This window comes from Peromyscus maniculatus, chromosome 2 (genome assembly GCF_049852395.1).
Source record: "Peromyscus maniculatus bairdii isolate BWxNUB_F1_BW_parent chromosome 2, HU_Pman_BW_mat_3.1, whole genome shotgun sequence".
Taxonomy (NCBI): domain Eukaryota; kingdom Metazoa; phylum Chordata; class Mammalia; order Rodentia; family Cricetidae; genus Peromyscus; species Peromyscus maniculatus.
In genome coordinates this window covers 73436982-73457243 of record NC_134853.1, presented here as the reverse complement: position 1 = coordinate 73457243, position 20262 = coordinate 73436982, and the positions used below count along the sequence as shown (strand labels likewise).

General features: G+C 44.0%; 1 protein-coding gene and 1 long non-coding RNA gene across 4 annotated transcripts in view; both read right to left on the bottom strand.

Moving 5' to 3' along the window:
* Plppr1 (phospholipid phosphatase related 1) overlaps window positions 1-18366 on the bottom strand; it is a 279981-nt gene extending 261615 nt beyond the window's left edge. The window contains exon 1 of one of the 3 annotated variants that reach the window (XM_015992506.3): window positions 18135-18366. The gene's annotated coding sequence lies outside the window, so the exon portion shown is untranslated. Of the gene's footprint in view, window positions 1-17468; window positions 17798-18134 lie in introns of those variants that run through there. The other 2 variants (XM_006973667.4, XM_076564193.1) reach the window with 2 other exon arrangements.
* Window positions 12093-13474, bottom strand: LOC143271651 (uncharacterized). Its single transcript, XR_013048855.1, has 2 exons — window positions 13041-13474; window positions 12093-12303 (listed from the first exon to the last, which is right to left on the bottom strand). It is a non-coding gene; the product is annotated as an uncharacterized LOC143271651 (long non-coding RNA).
* Window positions 18367-20262: the final 1896 nt, after the last annotated feature.

The following is a 20262-nucleotide window of genomic DNA, read 5'->3' as shown; positions in this document are numbered from 1 at the left end:
GATGGAGACTTTATATTTTTTAATGAGGAGAATTATGTGTAAACAAAACAGTCTTCCAAGGACACACATCAAAATATTAATGGTGGTTATGATCTATGGATTTTGGATTTTTTTTTTGCATTACCTCTATGGCTTTAAATTTAAAAACAAACATTTACATTCTTTTCAGTTGGTACAAAGTGGGAGAGATGGTCACACATAAAATAGCTGTAAGCCAGGAACTAAAATGAAAGGTGCTTGGTAGAAGTACAAAGTATGCCATAAAAAATGAAGAAGAGAGCCGGGCGGTGGTGGCACACACCTTTAATCCCAGCACTCGGGAGGCAGAGCCAGGTGAATTTCTGTGAGCTCGAGGCCAGCCTGGGCTACCAAGTGAGTTCCAGGAAAGGCGCAAAGCTACACAGAGAAACCCTGTCTCAAAAAAAAAAAAAAAAAAAAAAAAACCAAAAAAACCAAAAAAAAAAAAAAGAAGAAGAGAATAATCCCATCTAACTAGAAACACCTGGAGTGATGGGGGTTAGGAAGCTCTGAATGGTGAGGGAAGAAGCTCCAAGACAGGGGAGCAGAGATGTACAGGGAATGCTTGAGGAAAGGCAAGATCTCTCATGCAGCTTGAGCAAGAAGATGATGAGATGGGGAAGAGTCTGGGGCTTCCCATTGGAGGAGTCAAAGTGTCATAAGGAGAATCTCATGGCAACCTCGTGAGCACCACTGAAGAAAGGAGTGATAAGCACTGAAGATGTATTTTAGGCAGGCTTTCAGAACTGGAGGGAATGGAGACAAAAGACTAGGACATGACAGGGAAAACATAAGCCAAATGAGACCAGCCAAAAAAATGATGCAGCTGGGTACATTGTAGGTACCAGAAAATACAAGCCTTTCAGCATCCACATTGAAGGAAAGATGGAACAAGACAAACAGAAAACAAAAAGCAGATTGAAGATTAGAAGCCATGGAGGTAAAAGGAAAACCATGAAAGGACGATACAAGGATGCCATGGGAAGAGACAAAATGAACCCAGAGTGGCAGAAGAGTTGATGAAATGCTTTAGAGACAAAGAGAAGGCCATGGAGGCCAGGAGAGAATAGATAGGAGGAGAGGTCCAGAAAGGGGAGATAAAAGACCAAGAAGTTGTGGCACACAGGGCTTCTGAATTTCCAGTTTGGCATCTGGGAACAGTTCTAGTTTGTCTAGGATCAATCAATACTGCTATTAATAGGCATCAACATGGGCCAATTTTGACCCCTAAATGATTTTAGAAACTTGGCATCACTAGAGAGAGCAATAGAGAGACTAGCTCTACTGGCTACACTCTTCTCAAGCCCTTTTCTCTTCCACATCTTTCTTCCTTCTATTCCATTCTACAATTCTCAAGCACACTTTTCCAACCACCATCTCCTACATATTATCCTTCACACTTGGTTTTGCCAGTTACCCACGGAGAGTGAGACTAGTGTCTACATATCTGGGGAAATCTTCAGAGATGTCTCATGCCAAATATTAGAATCCATTCATTCTTGAAAAAAAATCAAGCATACATCCACTTTTTTATTGCTTTTCTGTCTTTGACATCCAAGGCTCCATATTTAAAAGATTGTTTTTTAATTATGGGAGGAGCACATGAGTGTGGGTCCATACAGGCCATAGGTATTGAACTCCTCTGGAGCTGGAGTTAGAGATAGTTATGAGCCCCTGGACATGGGTGCTGAGAACCCAAATTGAGTCCTTTGCAAGAGCAGTAAGCATTGGACCTTTAAGTCATTGGTCCATCCCCAGAGACTTCATATTTAAAACACAACCTGCTCCAGGATGTTCCTTCACCTTTCAGTGCTGACAAGAAATGCTCTCAATGCACATTATTATTGACAAAAAGATAATGATGATCCTAGTCAATTCAGAGATGGCAGAATCATGGATCCTAGTATTTCTTGAACTCTAAGGAAGCTGCTGTTCTGATGATCTGAGTTTGATTAACTCATAGAAGAAATCCTTCATATACCATTTTTATAAGAGTAATGCTCTTGTTTTTAGCACATGTTTGTATATGTGTGTTTTATTTTTATACAAAAAATAGAATTTTCCATTAGCCATTATGCCATCTCTTGCAGAAAAATACTGCACCATCACTGCCAACACTGGAACCATCTCATCAGAGTTCATACCTTAGCTCTGCCAAAAGGCAATTTAAGTCATTGACAAGTCATTGACCTATGTCTGTTTCTTTTTTCTTTACTGTTAAATGATAATGTGAGAAATCAGGCAATATATGCAAAGTACTGAGAATGGTGCCTGTCATACGGCATGCAAAACATACCATTCATCTGCCATTGTATTTCTTCCTATAGTAATCATAACATAACGAATATCATGCTGAAATAGACATAGGAACACATTTTTCAAAGCTATGCATTATTCCAATTTAATACCTCCAAATTTACCAAGCATCCTATTGTTATATGAGCAAGAGATATTGAGACCATGATTGGAAAAAGCACAGGGACGAATAGCCAAACTAGTGGAAACATATGAACTGTGAACCATTAGCTGAGGAACCCCCATGGAACTGGACGAGGCCCTCTGGATAAGTGGGACAGTTGATTAGCTTGAACTGTTTAGGAGGCCCCCAGGCAGTGGAACCAGGACCTGTCCTTGATGCATGAGCTGGCTTTTTGGAACCTAGGGCCTATGCTGAGACACTTTACTCAGCCTTGGTGTATGCAGGAGGGGACTGGACCTGCCTCAATTGAATCTACCAGGCCGGGCTGACTACCCAGGGAAGATCTTGCCTTGGAGGAGATAGGAATGGGGGGTAGGGGGTGGGGGGAAGGCTGGGTGGTGGGAGGAGGGAGGACAGGGGAATCCATGGCTGATATGTAAAATTAAATTAATTATAAAATAAAAATACTAAAAAAAAAAGAATTGAGTTTTTTTTTCCAGATTGTAGCTACTGAATTCCATATAATTTGGTACACAATCAACACCTGACAAACCTACTATAAGTTGAAAATATTAAATGCATCATAAAGTTAAACAATTGTTAAGTTGAAACATAGTAAAACCTATATATACTCACATACTTACGCTGTTATTTCTTTCTTCACAGTCAGATTGCGGAATGAAAAGGTGTATGCATTTCCAATTCTGAGAATATTTGCCAGTTAGAGTAAAAAGCCATTGTAGTAACTCACAAGACTATCTGGTCAATATGTCTTTTTCATAAGCACTCGGGCACATGTTTGTATCTGTAGTCAATGGAGAGTTGTTTTTTTTTTAACATTGTACTGATTTTTGCATTATACATTTTCATTTCACAGCTGCAAGATGGTATCTTGAGCTTTATTCATCTATCCATTGTGAAATTTGACTGAATCCCAAGTTATTGACTATTTGCATTGTCTGTTTTATGTGTTGGCATACTCCACTCATTTGCTAGTGTGTAGTTCTTACTGTGAGTGCTCTCTGATAGCATGACTATTAAGCCCTCTTTCAGCTATTCACAGCTACATTATTCCTTTATTTTAAGGCTTCACTCATGAGAGGTCATTTCCTGGATGGTGGCTCTGAATGAAGCTTTCTCCTGGCCCCTGAGGATTAGTGGCAATTGAAGTCTGAGCATTCAATGCCAATGCATTAGGAGAGGTACGTGTTTCCTATTATAAAATCAATGCTCCTATGACTTTCCCTACAATGGTACAGTACCACATTAATCTTTTTATTTTACTTAAAACAAAAAGAAACCTTTTCCTTAACAGGTTTTTGTGATTTACCATCTTGCTGTGAGCCCCATGCCTAGAGAATAGCCTCACAAGGCAAAGTGATGAAATCTTGGATGCCTTGTAGCAACACAGAAGAGATCTTAGGAAGTTCATAGAGTATCTGAGAAAATCAAGGGCTCTAGTATCCTTGTGGCTTTGAATTAGCTCAGGCTAATGCCAGCACATCCTTTTCAAATGTTCCCTGCATCAAATATCTATTGTCTTGTGTCTATGCCTTTTGTTTTCCCAGTGAAAAGATAAGTTCACTTGTCATTTTTCGTTTTGCTTTTCAGGAGTCCCAGTGTTTTCTTGGACACAGAACAAGGCCATTTGGCATCTCTCCCTGTGAGTAATGATCTATTTATGGATCTGTTTCTCTGGCACATTTTTGCTGACATAGTTCTCCAGGCACAGGAAGAAAAAAAAAAATGACAAAAGTTAGGCCACATGACATCTGAACATTGCAAATGGGCTGAAGGAGTAGATGGTGCCCTCAGTCAGCAAATGTCTTGTTTATTTTTAATTGACAATAATTGTATGCATGTATAGAATACAGCATGAGATTTCAATAAATGTATACCATGTGTCATGGCTTCTTTGAGCCTCATGTATGTTAAACTGGTTCCATCTACCTTTATGGTGAAATCTGAGGACAATTAGCAAGACTCACCTGAGCTAAAGCATTCCTCTCAGTAACAAAGATGCTGAAGATCCTAATAATATCCATGAAGGGGAAACTTGGGAAAAGGAGCATGACAGTCATCAGAAAGGCCAGAAGAAAGAGGAACTGAATCTGTTCAGGATAAGGAGGGGTATGCAAGACAAGCTACAGTCACAGACGTGTTTGGGGACAAGGTTCATCTGCAGCATGTAAATTATTATAAACAAGTGCTCTTAAAAACATTTTTAAATACTTAGTTTATTTTAATTTATATGTATATATCTGTCTATGTATACACACATATGTGTGAACAGATATGAGCCTAGTGTCTAGAGAGGGTGTCTGATGACCTGGAACTGGAGTTACAGAATGTTGTGAGCCATCTGACATGGGTATTGGGAATCAAACGCAAATCCTCTGAAAGAGCAACAAGTGATATTAACCACTGAACCATCTCTCAAGCCCCAAACAACACTTGCTGTTTAGAAGTACAAGTGCTGAGTCAAAATGAGTCAAATCTGAGGGTGGATTTCTGGGAATTACAAAGGGGAAAGGAAAAACGGAAATGACATCATTGTAGGAAGACAATGGAGACTACTGGAGCTGATGAAGGAATGGTGTGTTCCTGATATTACGCATGGAAGGGGCATCACAATGAGGCAGAATAGGGATTGAAGATAGGTATTAACAAGCTGGTGATGAGACAAGTTACTTGACACGATGCTTATAGACACCTTTGACATCCTTCATACCAATCTCATGTCTCCATGGGGAGAGGATGGCTCAGGTGGACTTTTCAATCGCAACTAATTCTGAACAAAAATGATTGGACGTTCAGGGGATAATATCATGATAGGAACATGAGAGCTCACTGTAGTCAGGGAGGAATACTGCAAGGACATCATAGGCAGAAGGGGCCAAAATCCCTTCATCTAAGAATGCTGAAATAATTTAAAGGACTAAGTGTATGCATGGGGGAGGAAAGCTACCTTCGAGTAAAATTCTGAGAAGAGTATAAATGCTTCTGTAGGAGGGAGGCTTTATCTAGAGATCACAACATGACTGGAAATGGGTATTCAATAAGTCCCATGTTTAAGTTAATATTCTAAAAGGGACACATAACTAAGGTAAAGTCATCAAAATAAGTATCATAACTCATCAAATTACTAACAACAAAAATAACCTAAGGATCACAAATATGTTAGAAGAGAAATGAGTTTTGATGGATTTTATAAGAATAAGAGAAATAAAAGAGACCTGAAGCAGGTAATGGACAGGCAAACCAAACTAGAAAATTCTGATCTCATGGAAGTGGGGAAAGACAGGCTTCACCATTGGCTCTCTGTGGGGAGGTGACCTGCATTAGGGGTCAGCAGGAAAGGCTGCCTAAAATAGCAAGAGAATAGACAAAGAAAAGCAAGGCTCAGTGGTTTCATTTGGATTAGGCCTATGAGGCCAATACCGTGTTGAGTCCCATTGCCCATTGTGGCTCTGAAGCTTCTGCACCTTTGGAGATGTGTTCATACTCTCTCTGCCCTTTGGATATGGCCATTGTTATTGGCATCTTAGATCTACTTTCAAAATACTACTGATTTTTTATTTACTCAGTAAATTTCAGGCAGTCTTCAGGTTTTGGAGTATGTTTTAATGAACAAAATAGTCAGAATCCCTCATTTATGTTTATATTGTAGAAAGAAAGACAGGTCACAAATAGATGAATGAATTAATTCATAGATGGAAAGTTGAAGTATTTCTCAGTGCTGATGAGAAAATATGAATCAAAGTAAATTAAAGAGTAGCAGGCTGAATATTTTGGACATTATCAGAGAAGGCCTACCTGATAGCCTTTGAGCAGACAGGTATTTGAGGCAGGAACTGGAAATATGCAGATTCTTTTTCAGACCAGACATTACTGGTGGATCTACCCAGGAGTGCATGTGAGTATGGTTGGCATATTTAATAAACTTTCTCTGCCTTAGTTGTCAGAATCCTAGACAACCACAGTCCAGACTCAAATTTATCTTATGTACATACATTATGACCACTAACATGGAGAAGAATGGAACCCTGATGATGGGAAGGAGAGGCTAGCCTCAACATGTGCTGTGAAAGGAGCCTTCAGCACTGGGTGGGTTTCTAACTCTTATCACCCACCCTTCAGATTCTGTGAGTCTCTGCAAGCCTATGCATATGTGTACATCTAGGTAATCCCCCAATACAACAAAGAATATTGAGACTTACTTAGTGTGTGTATTTAACTGGTAGAGATCAACAGAGTCAATCTTACATTTTAGAAAGCCATATATTTACATCAATTCCCAAGCATTTCTTCCAAAGTAGTATAATACAGAGACAGAGGACTAGATTTTAACTTTTAAAGCAGAGTCTCCCTGTATTGGTCATTCCCTCCATTTTCCCATCCTTTTCAAGGCTTCTGAATTCTACATGTGAGAGATCTGAGATTTAGAAAGACAGGGAGATTGGCCCAGCACCACAAAGCTAATGAATGGCACAGCTGAGTCCCTTAACCTAGCAGAGCAGGGAAATAGAATTAGCATGTTTAGAAATCATAATTTTATTTATGCCATATCATGAGCAAAACTTTCCAGATAAGCATAAGGAGGAGTAAATTGTTTGATTAAAGATGGCAGGTCAAATACATTCATTTTGGATTTCATTTCTTAGGGTTCAACTTGGCAAGAAGCCAAATTGAAAACTAAATCCCTAGTAATACGTTCACAGATGAATACCTTCCCTAGGAAACTTGGGTAACATCTCATTTCGCATCAAGAATGTTGCCTGGCTTCAAAGTATTATGCAAATGTGAGACCCTCAGGCCTTCTAGGAGGAGAATGGGGGAGCAGAGATGAGAAGGGCAGGCTGGGGCGGGGGAAAATGAGAAGGTAATCTTTGCAGAGGCTCCTGAGTGACATTTACATGCTGCGTGAATTTCAATTTGGTAGCAACTCATTGCACAAGCTAGTTTTTGTGATTTGAATCCCACAGTTCCCCTGTCTTGATGTGAGTGGTTGTTTTGCAGTCACATATAGTGGAATCAACACTAGCTTAACAGACTAGAAAACAGTCTGTGATCTGTGCCTTGCCAATCACCAGTGGTGGGACCCTGGAGAAGTCACTTAACCTCAGAGGACATCAGCTTTTTTATTTGGAAAGACACAATTGAAATAGACAATGCCTTCCAGCAATTCTGTGAATCAAGAAGAACTGACAGCTGTTGCCATGGATTAAGTTCGAATTTAGTGCCCTCATTATTGTACCTGTTGTTGGGATGTGAACTCTTGGAAAGCCCACGGTTTACAGTGGCTTCTATGCGATGCCCAGAAGACATGCATACGCTAGTCTTCACCTGTCCTGAAATGGAAAGCAGCCTTTAACCTGTGCACACAATTGTAACATTCAGTAAATGTTTATTGGCCAAGAGAGGTTGCTTCTGTTTGAGACTGACAGCTAAAACCAAAGGGTGAAACAACATACAAGATAAAGTCCCGGGGGCTGGAGAGATGGCTCAGAGGCTAGGAGCACTGGCTGTTCTTCCAGAGGTCCTGAGTTCAATTCCCAGCAACCACATGGTGGCTCACAACCATCTACAATAAGATCTGGTGCCCTCTTCTGGCCTGCAGACATACATGCAGGCAGAACACTGCATACATAATAAATAAAAAAAAAAAAAAAAAAAAAGATAAAGTCCCACTATGTATGAAAAAAGATCAAAAGATCAAATATATAAATGTCAATAGACCAAAACTGTTGACAGGGTGTGCATCAAAGTTTCCAGTGGATTTTCTGAGAGATTGGGACTAAAGTGTAAAGGTTGTTTGCTTTCTTCCTTTCTTATACATGCATTTTGTATAGCAACGTAATACACAAAGGACTGAATTAATTTTTAAATTGATTACATATAGTACTCTTATTGGTTCAAACTAGCCTGACAAGAAACTGTCATACATCATATATAACACCACAAAAACAAAACTAAACTAAACTGAACTAAACCTAAAAGGTTTTTCTCAAGTCTTAGAGTTACTGCCTTGCATTTATCGTTCAGGGGGAAAAAAAATCCAGAGATATTCTTTGCAGGGATGATGGCTTCTCCTGTTAATACAAGTATGAATGAAAAGTCTTTTTTTTTCTTTTTGTCTTTTTAATTCCTGGGACCCCCAGGAGAGTAGGCTATAATAGTCTGGTTATCAGAGCAAGTGGGTGTATGGGCTTGCCTGGAAGTGATAGCAAGCAAGGCCGGAAGATAGAAATGATGATAAAGTGAGCTTGACTTGTAGAGATGCTGAGCTGAGCATCAGTGCTCTCCACCAGACTGTTCTTGTTAATTGTATCTTATTCCACTTGATTATGTATTTCATTGAATTCATATGTTGATGAGGGAGCATTACTCTGTGTTTCTTATCAAAATATCGCAATAACGGTGCACCCCAGAAACCCTCACCTATCAGCCATGCAAAGACATCCCATCTCCTTACAGCAGAGATGCTCCCATCAATACAGTCACCTTTTCATCAGACTGCCTGGGAGCAATTTTAGAACACTTGATGCCACAATACTGAAAGAAATGGCCATTTCTAATGTAACAGAGGCAATCTAAGCTCTGTGCTTCCAACTCATGTCAAAAATGTATTACAGTCATACGAAGAGAGTATTTATTTCTTATGTGTATGTGTCTCTGCTCCAGGTTGTTACTGATGAATGAAAAAGATATATATTATGAAGGAATACCTGCAAGGATGCAGAGCTGACTCCGTCAGTTAGCAGTGACAAGCCACAGAAGCTCATCCCCTAAGCTTTTCCAGGAAGTGAAAAGGATATGGATGATCTGAAATTCCAAGTCTTGGGCATCAAAAGGAACAGTTGGATGTGCACTGACTTTGGATGTGTTCCAGACTATGAATCTAACTCTACCTCAGGCAGCTGAGTAAGCCAGTTCAACTTTCTATAGCTTGATTTGCTCAGCTGGAAAGTGAAGAAGTCAGTTACTACTCAACAGTGTGCTGCTCTAAACCTATGGTAGTAATACACAGAAAGTCCTTTGGGCAGCCTGGAGGAGCATGTGTGAAGGCATCGAGGAGACTCCAACTTCCCCTCCTTGAGCTCTTTCCCTTTTCCATTCATGCTCTTTCTCCCTTTTCTAATTTCAGAAACGGTCAGTTTCTGTCATTGTACTTGCTGACCTCAATTCTCATGCAGGCCACGGTGCTACAGTCCAACGCCAGCCAAGTTGACAGGTGTGGTAATTTTCTCCCACTTCCTAGCTTGAGTGTTCAAAGACCTCAAAATTATAAAAGCTGACAAAAAGTGCATGAATGAATTTGTAAACAAAAGGACTTGCCTAGACACTCCTTGCAGTTCCCTCCAGCCCTGAGACAGAGGCACAGAGAACAGGTAGAACTTGTCCTCAGCTCTCGTGTTCACTCTTTGGCTTCACTCTAACCATTGAATGCAATGTTCACCGGTGAGCAGACCAGCCGGGTCATTATAGTTTGTTAGCAGCAACTGTCACTATGTTGGATGAAGTTTGCATTTGCTTTTCATGGTGCCATTGCATTCTGATGGCAGAGTGGGAAGGCTAGTGACAAATCTTTCCTATACTTTGTGAAAAGAGCAAGTGATGAGGCATTGGCATGAGGCAAAAAAAAAAAAAAATCAAACAGTTCCCAAATAAACCTGAGCAACCAAAATAAACAGTGTCTTAGAGCAGTATTTTTAAATTCATACTTAATACAAAAAACCCATAATGATCAAAATATTTAAAACTTAAGTGCAGAGAGGAGCTAACACCACTTATACAACCCTGCTTCCCTCACATTATCTAATTTCCACACTGGATAGGGGCTGGGGCAGAAATCAATGGAGGACCTCAGCCTGCAGCCAGATACCTCTCGCCTACAGTAACTAGTAGCCTCGGGAAAATTGTTGCCCTTATTTTTTGGTTCCTCATTTCTAATCACATTTCAAGTAGAAGCCTGATGAGGTAACTCACTGTATGACTCACTATACTTGAAGATCTAAGGCTATTAAAAAAAAAGCTGCATTGTTTAGGATGCCATCAATGACTCCAAAGGGGGGAAGATCCATTCATCTGTGTCTGCAATGCAAGTGTTTATTGAACAGTAACTATGAGACAACTGCTAAGCTGGGCACTGAAACAGCACAGAAATGGGAGAGGACAGGAGGTCTGGCCAACCTAAGAATGGAATTCCAGAAAGAGGGATCATCACAGCCAGAGACTTAAAGGTGAAAAAGAAAGCACTCACTGTGGGGACTGTGAGGAGTTTACTGTACATAAAACAAATAGGATGAGTGGATACATACACATACATGAATGCATATGCATATACATTATGTGGAAGGGGATTATCCATCAAATCTGAATTCCATTCACTGTCCTGCTGCTAACTGGCCAGACAATGGGGCCTCCTTATCCACTGGGATTCTGCTTTAGGACACAACACAAACTCTCCCATGAAAAAAATAGACAATTTGCTAGAGAATGTTGTAAACCTCACATGTCGGTGTCTAGAATTTATATTTTTCAGTACCCACGTAGGGCTATAATTAAGACATGTAATCAAGTCCCTGAGAGCATTTTTCTAAACAGCTAAGTTCCCATTGTGCAATTCCTGCAAGGCTGAAGCTTACAGGGACCCGACTAGACAAGCAAACTTTCGTCTTCTCCCTGACGTGTGGGAAGCACACACCTAGCAAAAGTTGCTGGCAGCCACCCCCAGCGGAGTCCACTCCATCTAGGCTATGGAAATCTAGCTCTGCTGCTGTCTTGTTTGTGTCTATTGATTTAATTCCTGCACCTAGAAAAGTTGGGATTACAGTCAGCTATTTACAATGAATAAAAGAATTTTTAATGAACACCGAAGCATACATGAGCTATATGCTTTTACCTCACTATTTTCACACAAGACCTTCCATCCCCCTGCACGAAGATGAACAAATAACTCATAATAATAATCAAAATAATCCTCAGTCCTTCATGATAGGTTCCACTATGATTCTTGAGAGCCTGTTTGGAGGTTCTAGCAGGGGAGCGCAGCTACTCATATACCCTGAAGACCAGTCCTCCTCTATTTGGGAAGGTCATCCTCTTTGACCGAGTGTTCATAGATGTGGAGCGGTGAGGGAAGAAGGGGACACCAGCCTAGCCAGCCAGATCAGCTGAATCAACCCTATCAACGGGGTGACAGATGTCGCAGCCATGTCGCCCTCACACCCATCCACTGTGATTCTTAAGCACAGCAGGAATTAAGAGCACAGAGAAATGCACTATGTGCTCAAACACACACAGTTGATAAGTGGCAGAGCCAGAATTAAGAATTCAACTGGGGGCTGGTGATATGGCTCAGCAGGTAAACGCGCTTGCCACCACCAAGCCTGACTTCGATACTCAGAACCAACAGGATGGAAGAAGAGAACAGATGCCTGGAAGTTGTCCTCTAGTCTCTTCATGTGGGCACTGGCATGTGTGCTGTCTCTCTCTCTCTCTCTCTCTCTCTCTCTCTCTCTCTCTCTCTCTCTCTCTCTCTCTCTCTCTCTCACACACACACACACACACACACACACACACACACAACTATAATAATAATAATAATAATAATAATAATAATAATAATAATAACTTTTAAAAAGAATGAAACTGGTCTTCCAACATCTACTTTATAAAAACAAAGAATTCACTGAATTCAGATTTTCGAGGGAATTCAGAATGAGAACAGGCAGCAGCTATCTCAGGTTGGCTTCTGTGCTTTCAGCCATGTCGCTCCATAAACAAGGTTCATCAGCCTGAAGCTCCAGCGACAGCATTCAGGTTGGACACTCAAGATCATATTCCCCGGCTCCAGGAAGCACCTATGGGTGGGGAGGATCCTGTGTCTATCTCCATCCTTCCCAGATTCTTGGGAACAGGCATCCTTCCTCTCTGCTCTGCTCTCCTGCTCTCACCCCTGCACCTTTTGTTCTTGAGCATTACCTCTTTCCATCTGCTCCTCCTCGATAAGAACTTGCTGCAAGCTCACTACACCTTCTCCCAATGGTCCCGTAACTCTTTCCCCTGCCAGACTTCATAAATGACGGATAGATACACATGCCTGGATGCTCTCCCTCCACTCCCCTCTGGGCCCTGAAATATGGCTTCTGAGCACACTGTTGTGCAAAGCTGCCTTTCTGACTGTCACCAGGGAAGTCTGCACATTGTCTATCTGCAGTTCTCTACTTTCCACCCTTTCATCCCTCCTCACTTAAAGCCATCCTGGTCATTGACACATTTGATGAAGGGACACAGATTACAGGATAACCATAGTAACTCTGAGAGCTGGTCCTGGTACTGACCCGCTTGGTATCTATCTCCCTAGAAAGCCGTTAAGACCTGTCTCAGTGCCAAGGCAAAAGGACTCGTGCACACTGTCAATCAGATTCCGTGTCTAAGTCCTGATTCAAGGCCTGACCCAATGTGCATCCCTGGAGTCTGACTGTACCTCTCACAGTTCCCCCAGGCTTTTTGCTTTCGTGTTAATTCTCTCTGACCTTGTCTGAGAAGTCCATTCCCACATTCTATGCTGGAGCTCAAGTCTCTCTTTTATCCCTACCTGTGACTAAGTGCTGAAATTCCATCTCTAGGTTGATGGTCTACTTGCCATCCTTCCCCTTAGTGCAGACAGGTGTTGACATTCATTGTGACATCACAGTATGCTGAGATAGGTCCTGGTAACTTCAAAGATGTTCCAGAAATACCCCAAAACCCACTTCTGCAAAACAGAATCCCATTTACCTTCCATGGCTAACCTTTTCCGCCTCCTTTGCCATTCCCTGCCCAGTTACCAAATTATCAAACACGTGATACTGTCTGGAAGGCCGCCACTTTTCCTTTAGCACCATGGTCAGTCTGAGACAAATTCAGCTTTGCTTTGTGACGATGTCTCCTACTGGACCTTCATATTGTAACTTGGATATGTGGACTTGGGTCAATATGATGCATAGACCCCAAGTTGTACTGTGGGTGTGTCTAGCTCATGGGTATCTGGCTAAGATCCACGGATGCCAAGATGCCATGAGCTCTTCAAATGAGACCCTAGAGTTTCAGAGCCTTGAGTCCCAAGTTACTTACAAAGTTTTCAGTAAATTCACTAAATAAGAATATTTTGACAAGCAAGGGGAATGGGGTATGACATGCCAGGAACTAGTTGTGTGTTCCTGTCACTGCCTCCAAGATTTGCCAGTAACCTAACTTCTTCAATACATGTTTCAAAATGATGGCTCAATGCTGTTCACAGTGGCTCTGTGAAGAAGTGGCATTTCTTCACAGATTCAGCTGAGAAAATGTATCCTTGTTTTAATCTGCAGTATCCCTAGAATATTTTTGTCACTGGCCTCCAAACATGGGCCCCGCAGAGAAGCACAGGCCGTGAGATAGCTCCTATTTTCCTAATGCAGAGTCATGACTTGGTGACCGAACGTCGTCGTCGCACTCACTTCTCACGTCATCCATTCAGTGAGTGAATGAATGCATGCTGAATCTTTGCTTTACAGCAGGCCTGTGCTGACGCAGCAGTGACTGTCCTGCCCTCAAAGAGCAGAGAAAACTCATCTCAGCAGTGAATGCTCAGGGGGTGGAGGGTGACCCAGGGGCACCCAGAAGGAGAATAGCAGGGTTGACTTCTATCTCTTGCTTCCCAGAGATATCTCCCTCTCCACCACTACTCCCTCACCATCCCCGCCATTTCACACTTATATTCCCACAATAAGCTCCAGGCCTGCAGCCTCACCATCTCCAATTCATCCTCCACGCTGCGGTCATGGCCATCATTCCCTAATGGCCATCTGATCACGTCTCAAACTTTCTCAACCTTCAAAGGCTTCCAGGCTTTTACATAAAATTGAAGCTCTTTTGCTTGGGGATGGGGGGGATTCCAGTCACACACGATCCCTGCTTATTTCTCTGACATGCTGTTATTCCACTTCAAGGAGATAAGAGCCTGCATCTCTTGCAGCCACACAAAACTCCTTCTGGAACTCGCATACTCTTTCTGCATGGAAAGACTTTCTCTTCTTCATGCCATTGCTCAAGACTCATCTCACGTCAAACTCCCTAAGAAACCTTTTGATCTTCTCACCTTTCAATTGCTTTCATAGCGTCCTGGCCATATCTCTGTACAAACACTCACTCCATAGCATCAGTTGTTAATTAGCTTCACCGCCATGCTATTCTTTCCCGTATGGCTCTAGTCACACAGGATGACCTACAGTTACCCAATTTATATCAAGCAGTCACGCATTTCCTTTGCCTGGATGACCTTTCGATCCTTCCCTTCCTATAGAGACTATTCATTTTTTCAAAAGTATCCCAAGGATCACCTAAATTCCCCAGGGAAAGAAAAGCAAATCCCTGACTTGCAAGCACTGCTGGCACTTTGTTTATACCATATTGATAAGTTGGTTATACGCCAGAGGTAGTTTCCTCCTTGAAGGTTTGAATCAGCTTTTACTTCCTTGTGTTTTGTTTGCTTTATTTTTTTTCTTCCAGGCTTAACAACAAGTACTGATGCATGTTTTATAAAATGTTGAGAAAATCCAGAGGGAGGGAACAGAGTATATATATAGTTCATATGTCCAGGACTCAGTACCATGCAGAGACATTGCACTCTGACTGCTCCATGTGTGTTAATCTCAGATTTACCACAGCACTGTAAACACTTCGAGGGCCAGAACTATGTCATATATTTTAATATGGCTTCTCTTACTAAATACAGAACACGTGATCAATAAGCACCTATCAACAGAATCTTCATGTTATCAAATTAAAGTGATCTTGCAAATGAAGGAAGAGGAAAAGCACCCGAGCCGAGCAGATGAAGAACCCTAGTAAGAAGGGAGGGGGATCTCCATCTTTCCTTGCCAAGACTTTTGAGAATAATGATGAGGCTGTCACCCTAAAGTAAAAAAGAAGAAAAGGAGGGGGGGGATATAGGCTGACAAATATTTTCAACTTTGCCAGTTTCTACTGGAAAATATTTCTGGGAAGGTCTTTTCTCCCCCAGTTATTTAAAAAAGGGAAAAAAAACAAAAACACTTTCAGATTCCTCTCTCACTGAACCATTTTTAATAGAGTCATAAAGCCGGGCTGTTTTAATCCTGTTTCCCTTTCCCAATGCCCTCCCCAACCCTTTCATTTTTCCTTTCTTCTTCAGACCTCCCCTCCTCTGGCTATGCTTATGAGACAAGGTCTCACCTGTGAACTTCCTCATTGAAGCCCATATAGGTCACACTTTCTCCCATTTCAAAGTCTCAAAGTTTTCAAAGCAAAACTGTTCCCTGTTGGAATGAGCAGAGGAAAGAGAGAGAGAGAGAGAGAGAGAGAGAGAGAGAGAGAGAGAGAGAGAGAGAGAGAGAGAGAGAGAGGTGGCCTCTACTTGACATCTGGAAGCGAGGAAAACCCCCTTGACCATCACCCAGTCACTGATACTCGAGTCCAGCTGCCAGCATTTCTCCTGACAGCAGCAGCTTGGCTTCTCTTACAAACTCCAGACTCTGGCTTACAGAAGAGACGAATCTGCACCCACGTGCATCCACCCCACCTTCCCGTCACAAACACGGCGGGATGGAGAAACTTCAATACATATACTTTCTATACCTGAAAAACAGTCATAGTAAAGGCAAGCCTAGGTGTTCCAGATATGACACCTCAGGCATCTCCAAACTAGATCCCATTCCATGAAAAGGAACTGCCACCACAACCCCCAAAGGAGAATGAATCCAGGGAAGGCTTTCCAGTGTGGGGCACTGGACTTCATCCTGCCTTAATTGGCTTCCTTCACACCTCTGATTCTCCCCTCTTTTCTCCCCCTTTGTCCTGGCTTCACCTGCTGCTGACCCAGGGTTGGCTGCCTCCAAGGGCTATTAGAATCCAGGCTTTCCCCAGGTGCAGGCAGGCCCTTTGCTCACTGAGAGCTCACCTCAGCGGGAACTGGCTTTTTAAACGGAAATTCTTTTCTCTTTTCTCGGGACCTTTTCCCTGGTGCAGAAGAGAAACACAGGCTTGCCAGTCCACCAACTAGATAACCAAGTGGCAGGCAGCAAAGCATCTCCACAGAAAAGGTTGAAAGCAAAAAAACGATAAGCCCACAAAGACGAATAACAACCCCGCATCCTACACATACTTCACACGTGTGTGCCACGAAATCCAGGACAAAAATAAATTCCCAGATTCGCATGACACCGCTGCCACCACGGCTGTCTCAGTCCAACCCCTAGAGCTGCTGCAGTGGTGTGTGTGTGTGTGTGTGTGTGTGTGTGTGTGTGTGTGTGTGTGTGTAGACAGCCCCCACCCCCAACCCCGCCAGCAGAGACCCTGGGGTTCTGCGTTTCTAGGAGGTGATTATGTCAAGCCTTTCAGTAACTCATCGTTCATCTGGCACTGACCCGAGCCTCACCCTAGAAACTCTGTCACTGGTGTCGATGAGAAAGCCCATGGCTATCCCAATTCTCCAGGTGACACCGTTACTATGTGCCTAGAGCTCAGAAAAGAGAACCTCTGGCAGGTGCCCACGCCTGAAGCAAATCAATCACAACGCTTACAGCTAGGGGCTGAGAAATCTCAACCCCTGTTGGGTGGGCGGGTTAGGCATCAAGTACCTGCAGGGCTCCGGTCCCCCACGCCCACCCCCGCGATGTCTCTGGACATCCCAGCCCGGAACGCAGTCTGTAGGGCGGAACCGGACAGAGAGAGCGCCTCCACGCCCCCTTTGTCTCCACGTTTGCCAAATGACAGGAGAGGAAAGTTTACGAGCCTGGACGGGGTAGCTTTCTTCTGGTTCCATCTGGCACCTTGCAGAAGACGACCCTCCCTGGGATCGCCCTCTCCTGCCCGAAACAACCAGGACACTACCTTCATCTGCACCTTGGAACCCGCAAGCCAGGCGTGGGCCACCTGCACCGCGTCGTCGGGTCGGGAACCCGCCCCTTCACCCCACCGCTGTCCAGGCTCAGCTGTCCCCGCGGGCTGCAGAAGCCACACTCACCTCCGGCGGCCAAGCTTCCTCCCTTGCGCCCTATTGGGCGGCCCGACTACGGGCAGCGAGGTGCATTCAGGCAGCGGCTGCAGACAAGCTCCCCGAGTGCTGCTGCATTCCGCCTGCGTGGGAGAGCGAGCGGGCGAGAGCGCGGCGCGGGCGTGTGCGAGTGTGTGTTTGTGTGATGTGTGTGTGTGCGTGCGTGTGTGTGAGAGTGTGTGTGTATGAGTGTGTGTGTGTGTGTGTGTGTGTGCTCGCGCGCGCGCGCGCGCGCGTGAGGAGGTGGTGCGCGGGATCAGAGATCCCCCTCAACGACCATCCCGAGCTTTGCCTCCTCTGCCACCTCCTCTCGCCTTTGGGTCCTGGTTTTGGGTTTTGGGATCTCTGGTTTGCTTAATGAAAGGGAAGGAGCAAAAGGCTGGCGGGGAGGGGGCATGGGGGGGAGGAGAGGCGGGGAGAGGGCCGCGCATGCTCAGAGAGGGGCACCGAGCTTGCTCTTAAGAGCTGGTGCGTGAAGCCTGCAAGGTTGTGCCCCCCCCCCCCCCCCCCCGGGAGCAGCCGGGCTCAGCGAGGCTCCTGGAAGGAAGCCGGGGGAATCCCGCTGCCAAGGTGCTCCCTGCTCGGGTACTCCCGGGATCCCGCACGCTGGAAGCCAGTGGCGGGATCCCCACCCACCTAGGAGCCGCTGCTGCTGCCAGTCTTGGATAGCACCGCGTTCTTCTTGCGTTGGATATTTTTAGTCCTTGATCAAGCATTCCCAGGGGCCAGCGCATGACATCTGCCCAGGGATCCACAAGGAAACCCGGGCTACAGGACTAAAAGGAGCTTCTTGACTTGCCTTTCCTTCTTCCTCTGCCAACTTCCACTCTGTGACTAGCAGCGGGTGGGGTAGGCAGTCGAATCGCCCAAACAGCTTTGATGGTTTCAGGACAGAAAGGTACATAATGGGAGAGGAAGAAGGTGAATCACCACGGACCCTAGCTTCAGCCTCCTCCGGTGTCAAGATTCCATGGAGAAGACACTGCCTACTCAAGAGGGCAAAAAGAACAACGCAGCCATTGTCCCATTTGTCTCCCGTGCCAAAGCAATTGCAGGCTTTCATCAGTTGGGGCTTCTGGCCCCTTTGCTAAGTGGAGGAACTGTCAACTTAAGAGAATCCAGTAAGAGAATTTGAGCCTGCCAAGGCACAGTAACCTGAGGCCATGGGACACCAGAGGGTGAGAGGCTTTGCAAGTGGAGTGGAAACTTTTTCGGTGATGTCCTGTACACAAAACAGGCAAATGGTTAGTATCCATTCAAAAGCTTCCATTTTCTTCTCGCTGTTTAATCACACCGCAGCACAGAGACCCCCATTTTCTCCCCTGCTTTAGAAAAAGCCACCCCAAACAGGCAACTTTCTGGAAAGATACTCCTCTCTTCTGCTCACTCACTTTCTGTCCTCCAAGCAAGAAGCACAGAGCATGGCCGCCTCTGGCAAATGTTTTCCAAGCTTTCATTTAAATATCACTTCAGAGCGCTTCTACTACGCACTGCAAGCGAGCAGATGCCTTCTTGCTGAACTCTGACCCGTGTCCCATTCATCATCCCAATAATAATGTCGAGTGACACTTCAACAGCAGGACAATTAGATCAAATCCTAGGACACACACAGAGGAGAGAAAACAGCGTGTCTAAATACCATAAACAAAAGCAAAGTTCAGGAGAAAAAAAAAACACTAAGACACCAGGACAGAAGGTTCTTACAAAGAGAAAGTGTCCAGGAAGTGTCACAGGTGGCGAGTACCTTCCCCCTGAGGCCCACTGAGAACAGAGCTGAGTCCTTTGCTTAAAGGACAGTGACTCTGAGTCTCCATGCACCCAGGAGGGAGATCAGGGTCTCCAACAAAACCTCTGTGGTATATTTGGGACACCTACTCATGTCTGGTTTGTTTGTTTATTTGTTTTTGCTATTGCACTATTCAGAAACATTTAATAGTAATCTTCTCCACCCCTCACCCCCGCAAATTCCCTTTAGAACAGTGAACAATGTTTCCAGGAATTTCAAGGTATTAGCATGGCCGGCCAGAGTGCTTTCTTGGGGCAGTGTAGCACAGATACTACATGGACACTGTGTGAGAGGTAAGTGGGGCCTCTCAATGAATACAAGAGCTGGGTGGGACCCAGAAGAGGAGCAGACTGGGGTAGGTAGGAACAGTCTCAAATTCCCGGCTCTATCTGTAAAGGCAAAAGGAAGGCACTTTGTAGTAGTAAATCCGAGAAGCAAGCAAGTCCTTTGTAACCAGCTTTGTCAGAGAAGAAAGGGGTGGCGTTTAAACCTGCCATCAGGGACAGCCTGTTCACCAGCTTTTCAATTTTTTTTTCTATTTCATTTATTTATTTAGTGTGGTGATGTGTTGGTATGTGTGCAGACACACCTGAGACATCATATCTGGAAACCAGAGAACAACTTTTGGGAGCCAGTTCTCTACCTGCACAATGTATGGATCCTAGTATCAAACTAAGCTTGGCTTGGCTGCAGACACCCTTACCTGCTGAGCCAACTCTCTGGCTCCACTTTGCCATCTGAAAGTACCAAGTAGCTTCAAGGTCAAAGGTGAAGGGAACCTTTTATATCTGGAATTGCAAAGCAAATGGGACCCCTCGATATTGCTTCTACTACAGGACTCAGAATAGGAAGTTCTAGAATAAAATTTCACTGTCTGGGGAGTGTGGGAAATTCAGGGGGATTCGCTGGGATAATATACACAAAGCATGTAACAGGGCCTAGCATGCATGGCTCTCTGCAACTTGTAGCTATTAATGT